The sequence below is a fragment of the Meriones unguiculatus genome, chromosome 2 (genome assembly GCF_030254825.1).
Source record: "Meriones unguiculatus strain TT.TT164.6M chromosome 2, Bangor_MerUng_6.1, whole genome shotgun sequence".
NCBI lineage: Eukaryota > Metazoa > Chordata > Mammalia > Rodentia > Muridae > Meriones > Meriones unguiculatus.
Window position 1 is genome coordinate 106,740,114 of NC_083350.1, and position 19,940 is coordinate 106,760,053.

Genomic DNA, 19,940 nt, shown 5'->3' on the forward strand with positions numbered 1-19,940 from the left:
AATGCACAAGCAACTCCTAAGAACATTCTTTCACCACCTTTCTTCCACCAGCCAGGCCCAGTGGTCTATTGGAGAAGGAAGCTAGACAAACAATGTGAGGCCAAGAGGCTTCTTTAGCACATGTTACAGAATATGTTTTTAATGATGTTCAACTAGGTCCCACACCAACATTTGTAATCCTAGCAATGAGAAGGTGGAACAAGGAAGATCAGGAGTTCAAGGCCAGTCTCAGCTAAACATGAATTTTGAGACTAGACTAAGGTGCATGAGACCTTGTCTCAAATAAATACGGGGTTTTAGGAGATGGATCAGTCAGTAAAATATTTGGACCTTAGTTCAGCCTTCCCAGTGCCCAAAGCTAGGCAGCATGGTACACATTTGTAATCTGAGTGCTGAGGGCGCAGGGAGAGAAGGATCCCTGGGCTGACTAGTCAGTCTAATCTATCTGGCAAGTTCCAGGCCAGTCAAATACCCTGTCTGCAAAAGCAAGGTAGATGGTGTCTAAAGAATGATACCTTGGTTGACTTTACCTCCTCTTGCATACACACACCGGCACCCACCCACACATGAACAGTCCTGCACATATGAACACACCCATTTGGGTGTGCACATGCATACACACACATACACACAGTTTTAGTCAATTATTGAATCCTATATTATATTTCCTCTAGTGCTTTGGAGTCTGAAGAATTCTTAAGTTTTTATGGCCCAAAAGAAGTATTGAGAGGGGAAAACAAAATACAGATGAAAGATGTTATCAAGGTCTGTATAGAATGGTAGAAAGATGAGGGGAAGGGTCTGAACTAAGGGTGTAGAAAAAAGTTTTCAAAAAGTATATCTGTTGGCCAGTTGTAGACATTTTCACTAACTTAACATATATAACCAATCATATATGCACTGTGAGGATCTCGTTGCTGGTTGTCATCTGAAGTTATTCTTACTTCTTTTTATTTATTAAAGATTCTTGGTTTTGTGGTGAGTGTCATGGGATGAGCGACAGTCTAAGTCAGGGAAGGGAAAACTTTCTGTACAGAGTCAGGTAATAAATATGTTAAACTTTGCAAGGCAGATGGTTTCTGTCACAACTGACCAACTTTCCTGATCTTGTAAAAAAAAAAAAAAAAAAAAAAAACACCCATTACTGGTATAAACATGCACATGCATGGCCGTGTCCTAATAAAACTTTATTTCCAAAACAGGCCCCAGCTGGGTTTTTTCCACTATCCACAGTTTGTCAACACTTGGTCTAAGGCCATCACAGAAACTTCATTTCCCTTTGCTAGTGACTGATCTAAGCAGAGGTAGGTGACCTAGTTCTACCCAGTAAGAAGGAAAATTCTGCTAGGAGGTTTCTGATAAAGATTTTATTTGATGATAAAAGGAAATGGATTTAAAAAGTTGGTTGTTTTATCCTCTCTCTCCCTTTCTGCTTTGGATACTTGTTCAAGGACATAGAGCTTGAAGTGGTGGTAGTCATCTTGTCCTGTGAGACTTTATGCTAGAAGACAAAAGCCAACACACTGGGAGAAGGGGAAGGCAGAATGAAAAGATCCAGGATCCGTACTGACTCACTGAACTTCTACCTATCTCCCGACTTCTTGCAAAAACAGAAACTATCCTGGTGACTGAGTCATTACTGGTCTGTTTTGCTCCTTGCACATGGAAGCAAGGATATGTCTAACTGACATATTCACAAAAGCATAAGGGTGAATGAAGTGATTTTAACATTAGCATTGAAATTTTCTGCCAAGTTTGAGTTGTTTGCTACCGTATGATTGGGGCATGATCTCTTAAATAAGGAAAACAAAAACTAATAAACATAGAAGTACAGGGTCTACATTGTAAATGCTATAGAAGCTTTGCAGATTACACTGGTATTGGCTATGGGTACTGTGGAGGAATTGCCAACATTAGGTCTATATGTGTAAGTCAGAGACAACATAATGAGAGCCTAGGCTTGGAATTGGATGATCACAACCCACTTTTATTTAATAAAATGTTATTTGAATACTTCTATCCCCAAGTTCTTAAATACAGTATTTCCCTGTTACCAACAGTTTTGCTTTCTGCAGTTATGATCACCCACTGCCAATGTAGTCTGGAAGTAAATTAAAATTGCCAGAAATGAGCAATTCATAAGTTTAAAGAGACTTTGCCATTCTGATGAACAAAATTTGATCTTACACCATCCCTATCTACCCTTTCCAGAGCACAAATAATCTTTTTGGCCAGCGTATCAACAGTGTATGCTATCTGCCTATGCTGTCACTTTCTTACTGGAAGAATAGTCACATAGACACAGTATTGTCATGTTTGCCTTTCAGTTACTTTCTCTATTGGTTACTGTTTTTTTAATATCTTAAAAAACATTGTTCTTAACTTATAAATTAAATTTTATCAAGACTGAATATGTAAGAAAAAGTCTCTTCTCCTGCTCCGTGTGTGTGTGTGTGTGTGTGTGTGTGTGTGTGTGTGTGTGTGTGTGTAATTCATTACTAGCCATAACTGGGGCATCTACTAGTTGTCTTAGAACATATCCAACACAGATTAGGGGCGAGGACTGTATTTTCTGTGTTTGTTTTCAGATACAAGGGACAAATTGAGAAATAGCAACAAAGTACACAGGACCTGCAAAACTTATACTACTTGTTATCTGTTACTATCTTGGCTTTGACCCAGAAAGTTTACTGACACCCTAGTCTAGACCACAGTTATAATTGCCCCCATCTATTCTCCAGGTTTAGAGATTATTTAGTCAGTCTCTTCATTCTGCCCATGGAGAAACAATGGCCTATATCGTAAGTATCTTGCTCAGTCATGTAAACACTTAAGGCAGAATAGAAAGTCATTACATATATCATAAAGAATAATCATCAGATGTTATACCTTTAGTGCTTGTGAGCTTTTTAAAATGTATTTTAATGGCCAGGCTTTCTGAGCTTTGAGTGGATTGTATTTCTTTACAAGAACTCATTCTGTTCCAATATAATCAGTAATCTGTCCAGGATGTTTTATTTTCACTAGCAACCATTTCTCTTCGAAATGGAGGTAAAACAAGTTCTTCTGGTACTGGGTAATTTTCTATTTCTCCCTTTTTATTTCTCCTTCTTTGTATTCTTCTCTCCAACAGCTGAACCTGAGTCCATTCTGCTTCCATTCAGCCAAGAGCTTAGAAGTAATCCTGGAAAATAAGTTGCAAGTGTCTCAACATTTGTACCCTTGAGTTAAAGTACCTTAATGGGAAAGAAAGCCCAAGATCCTCACTAAGAACCTACTTACTGTTATTTGGGGTAGACTTATTTGGTGAACGACATAACAGAAATCAAGCCGTGGTTCGTTAGGATAAAGAAGGGGAAAGGCTACAGAGAACTACAGAAACAGACATAAAAATCTGAATCCGATGAAATACCCTCAATCAAAAAAGGCAGAAACCTGGATGTGAGATGTAATTGTGTGGTTAATAGCATTTAATTCTTGGGCAAGACAGGAAACTTCTTTAACATACAGCACAGTAATCTGGAATTTACCACATTGTTCTAATGAAGGAGCTGCCTTACAAGATGGCAAGAGGTGTCACAAGCAAGATTTCACAGCAGATGAAATGCAGACACAGTACATTATGTAGTACCCCTTGTTTGGTCCACTATGCTAGAAACAGTTAAACTTCAGGGAACACCTGAATTCAGTGCTTTTGAAGCCAGTGTTTCTCAACTTATTAAATGATGAGCCCCATACTTTTGTACCTTAAACAACAACAACAAATGGCTGTTAGCTTAAGAGAAAAATTAGTTTCACAACACACAATTTGAAAGTGACTAATTAAGGTTATTCTAATGTTTTTAGATATCAAGTATTTGTTTAAAAAACTTTGTAAAACAGATATTGTGTGAAAAATATTGTAGATACTACAAACAAAGAAAGTACCAAGACGAAGAGATTCCTGTCCACATGGAAGGGTGTGTTTAGGATCAGAATAACATTTTACAATATATAAGTGCAATAAGTGCTAAGAACTATGAGCACTCATAAAGCATGATATAAAGACAAGAATATTAAACTGATGCAGAAATTCTGGGAAGTGATCTGGGGAGGCTTCTTTATGGAGGAGCCTCTGAGCTGAGCCATGAATGGGCTGAGTGAGAATGTCATGAATGGATCTGAGAAAGGGCTTTACAGTTAGCAAAAAACAAAAGTTACAGCAAATGGGCCTTGGTGGTTACAGCAATGTAAAAGGGAGAGTGGAGACGGATTGAATAAAATAGTTAAAGGGACCGGTTCAGGCACACTCTTGTTGGCCATAGAAAATAATTCTAATCTTGATCTTAATAAAGTGGCAGTCCATTTAGAAGGAGAATTTAGAGCCAAGAACATAGAAAATGTGGCTTTTGTTACAAGACATTCTTCTAAACCATTAGTCCCAATGATGGTGGAAACACTAGGCATTAGCCTCAAGCTCCAGCCATATACAACTACAAAATTGAATACAATAAAGAAAGCAATATGTAAGGCAATGAGCAACTGGGTATGAATGGCTGTGATCCTAGAGTAGAAGAATTGTGAAGGTCCCGAAGGCTACCTTTTCAGCCAAGCATGGGAAAGCAGAATCCCAATGCACACACACACACACACACACACACACACACACACAAATAGAGAAAGAGAGAGAGATTGAAGTTTGGGGCTACTGAGATGACTAAAGTTTGTGAAGTTTCAATGGATGATCCCATCATGCATTTTGATAACTCCCCAACTTTTATGTGCCTAGTAGGTCTTTAAAATACATGGAAGTGCTGGATTCTGTGGCATATGTCTGCAACCCCTGCACTCTGTAACTGGGGCAGGGGAACTGCAAATGCAGTGTCAAACTGCACTATGCAGCATGACCCTATGTCAAAAACAGAGTCTCTGGTTAGACTTCAGTGGCAGAACACTTGCCCAGCATGTGCAAGGCCCCGGGCTTCAATCTCAGTACTGAAATAAAACAAACAAAAAGAGAAGAGGGAAACAGTCAAATCACAGCATCCCTCTCTCTTAAAAACTGGGGGAAAAAAAAGGATAAAATATCATGCAGTGAAAAACTTCAACAACAGTATTAATGAATTTGACCTACATGACATTTACATTCAACAAAGAATAATCTCCTAAATTTACCTTACCAATGGTAGATCACTGTGGCAGACAGAGAGGCCTGCAGCAGGCATGATGGCTCTGCACAATTCATCCTTAGTACAGCTCTGGATGTAAGTATGTCACTTAATAATTCATTGGACTACAAGGAGCAGAATGTAGGAACAATGTTACTTTAAATAAAGAGATGCCATTTGTGATGTAGTAGCAATGAATCAATGTTTTTAAAGAAAATCATCTCTAGGATCTTGCTAGAGATTTTTCTCAATGAATATTGAGTCATAAATAAGTGATTTTAAAATATTAGTTATCTAATAGCAAGTGGTAAGTGCTGAAACCATACACAATCAAGTGATATATATATATATATGTATGTATGTATACTTTTAACCCAGAAGAGCAATGTGGGGTGTGTATGTACATGGGCAGTGAGTCATGACTGTTGCACTGGAGAGCTTATTGGCATTATTGCCTTTTAGCTTGAACTGTCATGTAGAAATGAAATGCAGTTGCTTGCATTTACATGCCGAAGACATATCCCAAGCTGCTTTTGAAAGTTTGTTTTACAATTTAAAAATTGCAGATAGACTCACATCCCCAGACTTACTCATTCAATAAATGCTTGCTCGTGGCTTTACAGTATTTTTCAATCCCTTCAACGCCTTCTCTATGGCATCTGGAATTTTTTCACAAGCTATTTCCTCTGAAAGGAATGTGTTCCCTCCTTCCCATCTTCAAATCTGGATGACTCTAATTCATCTTCCAGGTCTGGGATTAAATGTTACTGCCTGAGGGAAACCTTTTTCCAACTCTATAATTACATTACATACTTCCATGGCCTCCTGTCATCCACCTATCATTATGCTCATTGGACTTTACTGTAATTATTTCTTTTATTATCCCACTACCAAGCTATGTTATATGCCCCACCAGGTCTGAAACCTTGTGTTTTCATCAGAGACCCAAGCAGACTGTCTACTTCATATTTAATATAAGCTTATTGAGTGAATGAATGAATGAATAAATGAATGAATGAATGAGATGCCACACAGTACACTAAATGATGGGGGTGGGAAGAAATTTTTAATACAGATTTCAATATAAATAAAAAAGTACAGCATGAAGCCAGACACGGCGATGCACATCTGCAATCCCAGCACTCAGGGAGGCAGAGGCAGGGAGATCTCCATGAGGTCAAGGCCAGCCTGATGATCTACAAAGTGATTCCAGGACAGCCAGGACTACACAAAGAAACCCTTTCTCGAAAACACAAAAACAAATTATGGTATGATTACTATTATATGTTATGAACACGATTCCTGGAATACAGAAGGAAAAACCTTGAAGTACATTTTAAAAACTGTGTCCCTCAGCAATCAAGGTAGGAAAAAGCATTCCAAGAAGAAGAAATGACAGTCGTTTTTGCTAGGAAGACATAAAATCCTGAATCAAGGCAACTGGGCTGCAGGTGTGGGTGACAAAAATTTCAGTATCTATTTGGGAACTAGAATCAGTAAGATTAAAAGCGAAATTGTGAGTCTTTGGGAAAGGAGAAAGTATCCAGGGTGATTTCCATATTTTTGGCTTTAGGGGTGAGAATGGTGATGATGTTATGTCTTAAGGGGGAATTCATGAAGAAGGAGACAGCTGGGAAGGGGGGGGGGAACAACTAGCTAAGCTGAGAACAAACAGAAATTTGGGGATTTGGGGAAACTTCCAAATAAAGTTAAGAAAGAAATTTGCACTGAAAGACATTTGAAAGAATAAAAGGAGAGTAGAAGATCATTGAAAATACCATCTTAGATAAAATAAATCTCTCCCAAATGAATGGCCATGAAACAAGGCATTGGTAGAAAGTGATGCAATTGTTTCTTCAAAGAAAGTGTATCATTTTAACTTTCACATGAATGATGTTTCTTCCATAAGCCACTTTGAGAAGTCTTGCTCTTGGGCTGACTGTGTTGTTATTGTGAAAAACAAAACAAAACAAAACAAAACAAACAAACAAAAAAAAATTTTCACTACCTTCTTTGAGGGTTTTCCTTTAAAGAGAATGAAATATTCCATTGGATATCTTCAATAATGTGAATGTTTACTGTTTTAGGATGAACCCAATTGAGAAAACAGAAAATTTCAGGATGGAGAAATTGATGGCTATATATTACATAAAAATGCTGTGGTTCAGAAAGAGAAGTAGCAAGGTTTTCTCAAAAAAAAAAAAAAAACTTAAAAATTGAATCACACAGCAGTCTTAATTCAATGCTCTGTCTTAAACTATATCAGCATCAATAGCTGAATAAATAGTTTTCAAATCAAGCTCAAAGCAACAGAAATATTCTTCCCTGATGGTCAGCCTTCACAGTGCCAGAAGGTACTAAGCGGGCTGCTAAGGGAGAAAAAACATTGATGGTCTTACCCAGAGCTGACCCTATATGCTACTTTACCAACCTACCAAGCAAAATGTGCCTACTGGTGCAATGGTGGCATAACTGTTAGGAGGTAACCAACTACTCTCTCATAGGATTTGAGGACTATTTTATAGAACAAAATTCATGTCTGATATTATAAATCTGATCAAAAGCCTACAGCTGGTGAGGTCAAAGGCCCTGGGGTAGAACCTATCATTGCCATTTGCTACATGGGCATCTTATCATATCACCTTCTAAATATTTGTTTATAACCATAGATTTCTGTTTTTCTCAGATCTGGTAGGAGAAGTTTCTTTTTGCAGTGGGTAACAGTTTATGTATGCAGCAACTCATATCTGATCAAGGTGCCAAGTGTTAAGAAACCATGAGTGCTTAGATTGACTGAATCATCTATATTAACCTCCAAGACTTGGGAAATATCCAGGAGGAAGAAGCAGAAAGAATTTAAGAACCAGAGGATAGGTCAGAGTGCTATTAAGTTTTGTCTTCTGAATGTGACAGGGCTACTGGGTTCAGAGAACACGTATTTTAAGTGAAAAGGGAAGTTCTTGTGCCTACATGACTGAGCTAAATTCCATCTTGTTGTGCCATACAGCTCTTCAATGGTATATTTCTAGAATTCTATTATGATATAATGTTTACCTCAGGATACATTATGCTCATCTTATGCAATACTAAGCCCAAAGTAGTTGTGCTAAACATCTATTTGATTAATAGTCAATGGATTAATGAGTGACTGAATAGCTGAGTAAATTTTAAATTCCCTTCAAATTTCCACTAGCCCCACAGGCCTTCTCCTGTCAGTTTCTTTTTACATTGGTTATTTGCTGTGTGAGATTTCTGAATTTTGGAAATTAATACTTGAATTTGTCTATTTTTATTGTTTGCACCTTTTATAGAATGGGATTGTGAGGGTTAATTTTAATGTAGTTAGTTTTCAACTAAACTGAGCAAAAAACACTCTGCTAAGTCAGAAAGCATCCTGCCTAGTTGTGTCTCTGAGCGTGTTCAGAGAGACTTGAACTGGTAGACTGAGCAACACAGGATGTCCCTTCTAAGATGGTTAGGAGTCCAGCCATATGCTAGTCTGAATAGCACAAAAAAAAAAAAAAAAAGAAAAAAAAGAAAGAAAGAAAAGCAATGAAAAGGAAAAATTGCCGGGGTTTTTGTTTTGTTTTGTTTTGTTTTGTTTTGTTTTGTTTTAACTAGAGCTAAGGTACACATTTTTCCTACTCTTGACTCTCTAGAGTTCCTGGTTCTTAAGTTTTGAAACTTGGACATCAGCCCATCCATGGGTTCTCAAGGCCTGCAGCTTTAGACTTACTACCACAAATTTTCTCACTTCTGTAGATCAAACATGACAGACTATGGGACTTCTGAGTCTGCATAGCTGCATGACTTATTCCTTAAACGAATCCCCTTTTGTATTTTGTAACTTTATATTCTTAGCCTATTGGTTTCATTCTCTGAGAACCATGACTAATACAGTAACCATAATGAGAGCAATAATCTTGCTTAGGTCATTCATAGATAAATCCACCCCCATACCAGAATAGTTGTTAACACAATAATTGATTTTTAATAAACAAAAATAAAGAACTAAAACTAAAATAAAGAAATAACTTTTTTCAGTTATTTGTTGCTAATTGCCTCAACAGGTAACAGCTTAAAACAACAAACATTTTATTAGATTTCATGACTCTGTGGGTCAACAACTGTGGCAGAGCTAAGTGGGGAGGGGCTGTCTTTTCACCAAGGACACTCGATGATAGTGTGGTAGCCGATGACCTTGTCTGGAAGACTCAAGACAGCTTTATAGAACAAAGGCCAGGCTTATCTGGATCTGATGGCTACGGTTACCTGCATTTCTTCAACTTGGAGGTCTAGTGCTTTTGTTTAGTGGAGACTAAGAGTCCCCTGAGTGAGCATTCAAAGATATGTGTAGATTTAATATCACTTAGACTTCGAATTCTCACTTTGTCTTGGCCAGTTCATTAAGCAGGTCACTAAGCTTAGTCTGTTTTCAAGAGAACATTCTCAAAGGGAGAGCTAGTGGGAAATTCATTGGTATATTATAATCTTTTGCATGTATCAAGGAAAAAAAACTGAACATGTAAAATCAGGTAGGGATCTAAAACAGACCAGTGATTGCCAAATGAGCCAGACAGAAGTAGCCAGCATGAAAATTTGTAACTATGCATTCAAAGAGCCAACTCCTTTTTCCAGTGTCAGGGATAAAACCCTAGCTTAAACCAAACCCAGCCTCAAATACTGACATTTATAGGGAGATCAATCTCCCAGAAAATGTCTATAAAATGCTAATATTGACCACTTGGTTGACTACTTTGCATGTATTCTCTGTGTCCTTGTAAACCATATTATTGAGTGGACACTGCTATCCTCCCACCCATTTTATAGATTAAGAAATATAATACTCACTATCATAATTGGTGAATGATAGGACTGAGTTAAGAGTCCAGGAATTTCAACTCCCAAAGCCCTGCTCTTTTACACCAAAGCAGTGAGCTCCAGAAGTAAGCATTATAATTCATTGCAAAGCTTCTTTCCACCCTCCGAATGAGCAAGAAGGACCTATTTTAAGAATGTGAAAAAGGAAATGAGCTTTAGAATCAGTCCTATGTCGTAATCCTGGTTCTCCCTAGTACTAACTGCAACTGTGGGCAAGCTATTTAACCTTAACTACTCATCTGTAAATTAAGGACGATAATACCTAGTTTTTAAGATACAATGAAGATTAAAGAGAATAATTTCAAGTGCCTAGAATAGAGTCATCACTCAGAAAGGCTTAGAAAGTGTTAGTTCTTTTTTCAGATCCGTAACTAGTGCCCTACTTACAGGGAGAATCAATCCCATTGTGTGTCACAATTTTTCATAAAGACTTCTCATGACACAATTAAATATTTATACTGAAAGAAAAAAAGTGCCCCAGAAACTTAGATTTATCTGTCTCCCTACCAGTTTAGTTGCTGTCCAACCTAATATGAACAATGGAACAAATTCTTTAAACATCAGCAATGTTACCACTAATAAATTAATAATAGGGAACTGTCAACACAGATTTTCATTGGTTATAGAAATGGCTTTATAAATTGCTTTCACTTTACTTAAAACTGAAATCGGAATGATTTGCAATATAACATTAGAAAAAAAAACAAATGAGTGTTTAATTCCAAGTTCTACTAAGTGTCACCAGGGGAGGGGCCAAGACATTAAGATATTAGCATTTCTAGCCTTCACATTTAACGTGCATAATTTTATCACCAATAGTGTGCTGTTAGATTGTTTGATATGGTTCTTTTGAGACAGGGTCTCAATGTGTAGCTCAGACTAACCTCTAACTCATAGTAATCCTCCTGCCTCAGTCTCATGATACTCAGATTACAAGTGTCAGCCACCAAGTCCAGTTCCCACACTACTGTTTTAAATGTTTCATTAGCTAATTCCCTATCAAATAAAAAAGAGTGTCAACTGCATTTACCATGCTCAAGTTCTGTGCTGTCTGAGTAAAGAGATAAAGTTAAGACCAGGCGATCCAAGATTCCAAAATGTGAGCATGCTTATTAACAAGGGAAGTAAGACAGCTTACATAAGAACAAATAAGAATCTCAACATGCTCAAGAAAAAGAAAGAAAGAAAGAAAGAAGGAAAGAAAGAAAGAAAGAAAGAAAGAAAGAAAGAAAGAAAGAAAGGAAGGAAGGAAGAAGGAAGGAAGGAAGGAAGGAAGGAAGGAAGGAAGGAAGGAAGGAAGGAAGGAAGGAAGGAAAGAAAGAAAGAAAGAAAGAAAGAAAGAAAGAAAGAAAGAAAGAAAGAAAGAAAGAAAGAAAGAAAGAGAAAAGATAATTTAGCTAGAAGTCAAGGGCAGGATAGTTCTGAATAAAAGCTTAGACAAATATGCAACAAACACAATAGAAGAAAACTTTCTTGACATCTAAAAACATTCTATTTGTCAGCTCCATATTTAAAAGTCAGAACATTTTCCTAGCGTATGCTTTACAATGGCCTAAGTTACCAAGCTACAGTTTTGAGTGCTAAAGTAGAAAATCTCTAAAGCCATAAGATGTGAGGATGAGAGATTAAGAGAGAAATGGGCACAAACAGACTGGTGGTTTCTATCTTCTTGAAACTGATGAGGTTATGTATTTTGAAAACGAGAAGGGCAATAAACTTGAGTTGTGGAGGAAGCATATCACAGGGAGAGCTGGAAAACTTTGAGAAAACAATCTCCAAGGGTGAGACTAAGCTACTGACCCAGACCAACATGAGAAGTGACTGTAATTATTATATTAAACAAAGCCTTTTATGGCCAATGACTTAAAAGGAATCAAAAATCTCTTAATTATATAATAAATGCATTTCTAAAAGCCTCCTCTGAATTAGACACTGGAGACCAATTAAAGCGATAATAGTTTACTCTTTGCTCATTAGGTTACTATCAGCAAGCTTGGCAGCCAAACAGGGAAACAACAACAGAGGAAAATGGACTTTTGTCCATGTAGAGTATTAAAAGTCTACCCATTTTTGCCATCATGGAAAACTTTAAAATTATTACACGGAATGTTTCCAATTACCACATGCACTACAAAAACTATAGTGGGAAATGACATGAGGGAAAAAGTCTGAAAGTCATGCGTCTTCTGATGTCCTGAGTCACCATCATCACCACAATAATGTGAACTGGGTAATTGCTACACATCCCTTTTGGCGGCAGAAGCAAACTGACAGTGTTTGCACAAGGGAAAGTCACTGCATGGTAGCTTAAGTATTGAGCTGTTTTGGAACGAAAATAATTAAACACGTCATTGGAGGTTAGTTCATAGATGTTCTGTTGTTTGAGACCCACCAAACAAGCGACTGCTTGCTAAGTAAAAGTATGACTCCCAGTACCTGGGTCCCTAAAACTCATACTGTCATCTATCTCTTAGATGTATAGCACAAAAAGAAGAGCCTAGGTCTTTCCAGAAATCAGGCTAAGATAAAGCAACAGGAAGAAGGAGCCTGCAAGAGAGTAACTGCTATTCAAAAGATGACACTGGCAGCAAGGAAAAATAGGAAGTCTCCAAATATAGACCTCTTGAATATTGACCAAGAATATGTCCAAACAGACAATCTGAGGTTTTGTGTTTTTTTTTTTTCTTTCTTTTTTTTATTTTTTATTTTTTTTATTTTTCGGCTGCTTGTAGGGTTGTGTTTTGTGTATTTATTATGAAGGCTTTGTTTTCCTTTTGGAAAATGATTTTGCCATTTGGCTCCTTCTTAGATCAATACTATCTAATTGTCATTAATGGCAGTTGGTTGAACATGGAAATTTTAGCTTCAACACATACATATATCAAATCCAAAATATACTTTTACCCATATCTTTAGAGTTAAATCAGTTACAGTGCTTATAGAAACCATGTGCATATATAATGGCAAGTTTTATATGTATAAAATTTTCAAGTAGTATGTGCATGAATATGTGTTATGCATTGTTTAAGAATGTGCCCTAAAGAAGAATAACGAACTATAGAAATGATCCCTAAAAGTTTAACAGGAGCTCTACAAGGACACTAAGAGAGTCAAAAAATCTGGGCTCAGAAGGTCTTTCAGAGACTGATGAATCAACCAAGGACTATGAATGGAGAGGACCTAAACCCCCTGCTTGGATATAGCCCATGGGCAACTCAGTCTCCATATGGGTTCCCTAGTAAGGGGAGCAGGGGCAGTGACTGGCATGGACTCAGTGGCTTGCTCTTTGATCACCTCCCCTTGGCAAGCCACAGAGAAAAAGGATCCAGACAGTCCTGATGAGACCTGATAGGCTAGGGTCAGATAGTGGGAAAGGAGGACCTCCCCTATCAGGAGACTAGGGGAGGGACATGGGGGAGAGGGGTGGTAGGACTGGGAGGAGATGAGGAAGGGGGCTACATTTGGGATACAAAGTGAACAAATTGTAAAAAATAATAATAATAAAGAAAAATTTAAAAAGGAGAGTTCTCTATTTTCCATTCTTTTATCTTAACCACTAAACTGTTCATTTTAGCCTCGATTATGTGTTTGTATTAATTTCATATCTTTAAGGACATCATTTTTTTTAATTCTCTTATTATCGTATCTCTTCCTTCTCCTAGTTTTCTCCACATATCATCCAGGATTATCACAGAGATACGCACGCATGTTCACACACACAATATTTAACATTCTAAGGTATTTTATTTGATTCAGATGTTTCAGTGGTATCAGTCTCAAACAAGAGAATGATCCTTGAAAGTACAGCCATCAGTTGATAGCAGAATAAATCTTTTTTTATTTTTTTATTTAATTTTTATTAATTACACTTTATTCCTTTTGTATCCCCCCATAAGCCCCTCCCTCCTTCCCTCCCAGTCCCACCCTCCCCCTCGTTCTGCATGCATGCCTCTCCCCAAGTCCACTGATAGGGGAGGTCCTCCTCTGATCTTTTTTTTTTTTTTTTTTTTTTTGTTCGTCTCAATGCAGTTTATTCAGGAACCTTGAACAATCTTCTGACCCTGGGGAAAGCCAGCCCACAGCTTAAAATAGACTCTGGGTAGCCAACCCCAGCGTGCCTCGTGGGCAATGCAGATAGGTCCACATACACAGAAGCAAGCCAGATCCTCAGCCTTAGCCAAATATGGAGTTGTTTGTGACAGAGAGCACTCACCATCGGGAAGGTGGAAGGCAGAAACCAGCTCCATCTTTAAGGCGTGGCATTCCGCAGCTCTCTACAGTTCCCCCTTTTTGTTTTAGACGCATCAGGCAAGAGTAGAGGTCTGATCTCTGATATTAGAAATAAATTGGGACTTTGTACCAATGTTCATTTAGGTGTCATCCACCCAAAGAGCATCAGACCTGTCCGATACCTTAGACCTTGGACACCACCACTGCTAGTTCTAGAAGTGATGCAGGATGTTCCAACGAGGGGGTTAAGGCTTCTCATAATATTTCCTGTACGTCCACACCTGTTTGTTTATAACCCCCATTTTTATTCATTGTTAGCCAGATAGAGCCAAGTAATTGTGGTAATGATACTTGCTTTTTTGCCCAATGCCAGAATGCTAGTGAATTTAGGTATGCCCTGGTTACTCGCATGCCTCACTGGGTGCCTGTGCCCGTTGATGCCCCTCACGCTATGACTCTCTTCAGACAGAAAAGGGATCTTGGAATTACAGCCGCCATTGTTACTGCCATCTCATTGGCGGCTGTTGGAGCTACCACCGCGGCATTAGCCATGAGTCATACTATGCAGACTGCTCAGACCCTAAATAATCTTTTAGCCAATGTAGCTCATGCTTTAGATGTACAAAAAGGAATTAATGCTCAACTAAAGGGAGACTTGATGGTGTTCAATCAGAGGATTGACCTCGTGCAGGAGCAAATTGATACCCTATGGCAAATCGCTCAATTTGGCTGTCAATGGAAGTATGCTGGACTTTGTGTCACTAGCATACAATATGAGAATTTTTCCCGTGCTGCAAATCTGTCTAAACAATTGTCTAGCTATATTTTAGGTAATTGGACTGGAGAATTCGATACTATGATGGAGCAGCTGAGAGAGGCCATTGTTACGGCAAATTCTACCAGAGTGGACACAGGACTAGCCATCATGGATTGCTGCAGCCATGAATTATCTGAAGGAATGGGCGGGCATGGGAGCGTTAGCAGGCCTTCTGGTGTTGGTCTCCTTGGTTTGCCTGTGGTGTATATGCAAGATTAGAGTCTCACAACGGTGTAATGCAGCCATGATCATTCAGGCCTTTACAGCCTTTGAAGCAGAACAGTCTCCCCAAGCATGGTTGGCTACCATAAAAAGCTAAAATGTTATGCTCAGGATGCGAGGCTAAGCACTGCACTCAGGGTCAGCCGCTTTCGACCCAGAGAAGAGCATGTCTGATTGCATGCGGGTTGATGCCCCAGGTCCCGCCTTTGAGAAAAAGAATAAATCTTCTAATGTCTATCCTCATCTCTGTCTCTACTGCTTTCCCTGCTTTGTTGGTGATAATAATGATGACTGTCCCTTCCTTTGTTGGGAGGCAATGTCTCATACTGTAGCTCAGTCTGTCTTAGAACTAACTGATGAAGTATCTCATCTGGCCTAGAAGTCCATGTGATCCTCCTTCCCTGGCCATCCAAGGAATGGGTTTGTAGATGCTACGCACCAAAATGGTCTTAAAAGTTTCTTCCCATAACATTTAGGACACTGCTGCCAGCCTGCCCATCTCTCCAACTTCATTCCTATAATCAGCTTTCAGTACATTCTATGCTCTAGCCATTGTGAATAGCCTGTAATTAGTAGAAAAGCTAGTATTTCCTCAGCTTCCTGGTTTTTTTGCATATGTTGCTCCTTCTAAATGAAAGCACTCTCCTTTTACCCCTCATGCCCAAGCTGATCTTTCAAAATTCAAACTTCAAAATGGACATCTTCTCTTAGCTCCCACACAAACATCCATACCTGGCACCTACCATACTAGACTAGAATTGCTTTTCCTTGTTCTTCCTACCAGATGAGGATCCTTGTGTCTGTCATGTCTACCATATGATTACAGTGCTCAAAATGTAGATAGTTACTTACTGTTGGAAAAACAAGAAAGATTGCTTCCATCAAGCAAATAATTACCTATGAGTAGATAAACTATCTTATCCAGTTAATAACCCTGATACTTGAAGACAACTATTGTCTCTTTTCCTGTGTTCAATACCTACACTAATTCAGCACCCTGATCATCTTTGCTTTGGTGACTTGAAGATCCTTTGAATAGATTTTTTACTAAATTCACCAGGCTTTCTGTCTTTAGCATACTAAGTTTTATCCAGTTCATTCCCCGACAGCAGTGGTAGACTTCATTTTCTCAATCATTTCTCACTCTAAAATCCATTTCCTTTCTGTTACCTCATTTTATCTAGCCGTAGCATTTTTGCCTTTGGGCCTTCTTCCAATACACCCTGCATATGGGACAGCAATCACTGATCAGCCAGCTGCATCTGTGGCTGGGGACAAAGGCAGGAGCTCACTGGAGAATCTTATCAAGGAAGGGTCTGGCTTGTATCAGCTAGAGAAGATATTTGTAAAAGTCCATGTTTTGTCTCAAACTGTACAATCTTCTACAAAAACAAAATACCATGGTAATGAATACTCACTTGTTTTTATTTCATTAGCTTTTAAAGAGAATTCTTGAAGAAACTCTTTAATCCTTACTTCAAATTATTTAGGAAGGTGTTTGGAGCCTCTAGACAGGTACATAATTCCTGACAACAATATGACACTCTCCTAAATTGAGGAAAGTCTTGAGTTTCCATCTAGAAAGTAATCTTCTAGTACATGAATGTGCACAACTTTTTAAAAAACTTTTTTAAAAGTTTACCGTCAGATTATCTTCTTCTCCTCTAGTTCATACACTACTGAGACCCTGTACCTGCCTCCCACACTCATCGTAGTTTATAATACATTTATAATACAGTAAGAAAACTGTTTTTAAGGACATAAGAAAATGTCCCTTACATTATCCCCACAGCTTAATTCGTTTTGCATCTATGAAACCGACACGTAGGAGCGCATGCCACCACAGATTAAGTAACTTCCTTTGTTGTACACAGTGACTTTTTGCCTTTAACAACTTTCAGGAATGCTGAGCTGCTCAAAACCTGCTATGTCACTTTGTTATGTCACGGAAAGAAATGTAAGCTAAGTGTTACTTCTCCAGTTTTAGAGATAAATGAGTAGAACTATAAGGATTTCACCAATTTTTCCATGTCTTCTTGAGTATCCACTACATTAGCATGCCCGAAATATTAGCTATCTTCTACAGGCTCCAAAAGTCCTGTTCCTAAATGGCTCCATATCTTACTTCTCCCCTTACTATGCATAACAAGTTAAATAAACCAAAACAACTTGATAGTTTATGGCTTATGAAGTAAGATTTTATTTGTTTGGCTATTTCGATATAAATTTTAAGGCTTAACTATTAAGACAAATTAAAGGAAGAAGTATATAGTGCACAGTAATTTAAAATATTCTTTCTTCATGCATTTCAATTATCACTGATATATTTCTAAGTTAATTAAGGACATAATTGTTCCACATTTCATCACAGAGAGATTCAAGCATATTGGTGGCTATCAATGTGGCTTTTAGCATTTTAGAAATGACCATATAGAGTATAAATTTACTTCTGAAAGTGCTCTTGGGTTATCTAAAGTGCTATTTTTAGATTTTAGTCTCAGTGCAATAGTCTTATTAGTTGGCTTAGAAATTCACTGTTTCACTTCTGAATCTATATGAAGGATTTCATAGGCTGTATCTATAATAAGCAGCTTATCCAGTATGTAAAATTTAAGGATTGCTTTAAAAAAAAATGCTGCCTTCTGATAAACCCCAGACTTTGGTCGCATATCCTCTGAAGTCGTTCTGTAAGTGCAGTACTAAAGTTCAGCCTGGCAATTCGGGCTATTTAATTAGCTCACAGCTGCAGTGCTGGGATAACACAACTTGTTGAGATAGCTTGGTGTTCATTGTTTGGGCTCTGGTTCAGAATTCAGTGGTCATCTTAAGTTCTTGAAGAACGATGTGGTGGTTTGAATAAAAATTGTTCCCCACAGACTCGGGTGCCTGGAAACTCAATCCCCAACTGGTAGACTGGGGGAAGATGGTCCAGCCTTGCTGGAGGAAGTCCACCGCTGGACCCAGGCTCTGAAAGTTTATAACCTCACCCCATGTGTAGTTCACACTCTCTGTTTCATGTTTATACTTAAGACATAGTCTCATCCTACTCTTGCTGCTATGTCTCCCCAGCATGGTGGACTCTTAAACCCCTGGAACTGTAAGTCAAAATAAACTCTTTCTTCCATAAGTTGCTCTTGCTCATGGGATTTTAACAGCAATAAAAAAAAAGTAACCAATACAAATCTTTATTTTCAGGGGAGACCATATTCTCTCTTGTTTAATCTCTATTAAAAAAGTTTTTAATTTTCTTGTCATGCCTATAAAGCTATCTATGTGATCTTAACTTGAATTGTGATGATCTTTTAAAATAGAAGGGGATATCTTATCTCATCGTAAATAATCTGAATTATCATATTAATTAGTATGTCATACAAATAGAACCTTAATCTCAATGTCTTTACTATTTCAAAACTTCTTAAACTTCCAAAGTCTCCCTTGCAATGACTAACATTGTTGATCAAATTTAAAAGTTCCCTTTGATGCTATATAAATTTTAATCACATTTCATTCATTTTTCATTAATTGCACTACTTTTATATATGGGAAACACAGTAGTTCTTAACCTGTGGGTCATGACCCCTTGACAAACCTCTATCTCCAAAAATGTTCACATTACAATTCATAACAATAGCAAGATCACAGTTTTGAAGTAGACATGAAAACAATTTTATGGTTGGGCATAAACACAACACGAGGGACTATATTAAAGAGCTGCAGCGTTAGGAAGGTTGAGAACCACCACGCTAGAGAATTTAAGACTTACTCTAAAATGTAACAGAGTGTGTAGGACAGTGGTTAAAGACCCAGTCATTGACTATCTACTATGAAAACTACATTGTGTAAATTCATTCTGAAATGAGCCCTAGGGAGTTGTCATTTTACACAGGGAAAAACTAAGCAACCAGAGATGATAAGTAACTGGTTGAACAAGATCATATAGGCAGTAAACTTCAGGACTGAGGTTCTAGTCCAGGTTGCCTAGTATCTAACCTCACCTTCCTCACAGCCAAATTTAATATTTAAGTTCATTTAACTATTCCAAGTGTAAGTTTTCACAATATGTAGTACACTGTCACACATTCATAAATTTCTTTGAGCTTGTCTTTATTTGAATTACCAGTGCTACTACAAGTTTGTGGATCTTAAGTCCAGACACTACATTCTACGCTATCTCTTATTTCAGCACAATAAATAGTCTGTACTAATTACAACATCTTTCTACTCTGGTTATGCCAGGATGTAACTACAAAAAACTTTCACTCACATATCATGTATCTACATTATTGGAACTGGAAAAATATCACTAAGATCAATTGTAAAATAAGAAAAATATAGAAACACATGCAGGTAACTATCTATATCTGTTTTTTGAGACAGGCCTTGAACTCACTGTACAGTCAAAGATGGTCTTGAACTTTTGATTCTCCTGCCTCCATTTTCCTTGTGCTGGGATTATGTGCTTGTGGCACCACACCTGGCTTTGGTTGTTTTATTATTAAAACTCTAATGTTAAATGTCCAATTTGGAAAATATTTTTAAAAAAGTACAAATTATGCATGTATGTATGTATGTATGTATGTGTGTATATATATGTGTGTCCTTGTTACGGTTTCTATTGCTGTGATGAAACTCCATGATCAAGA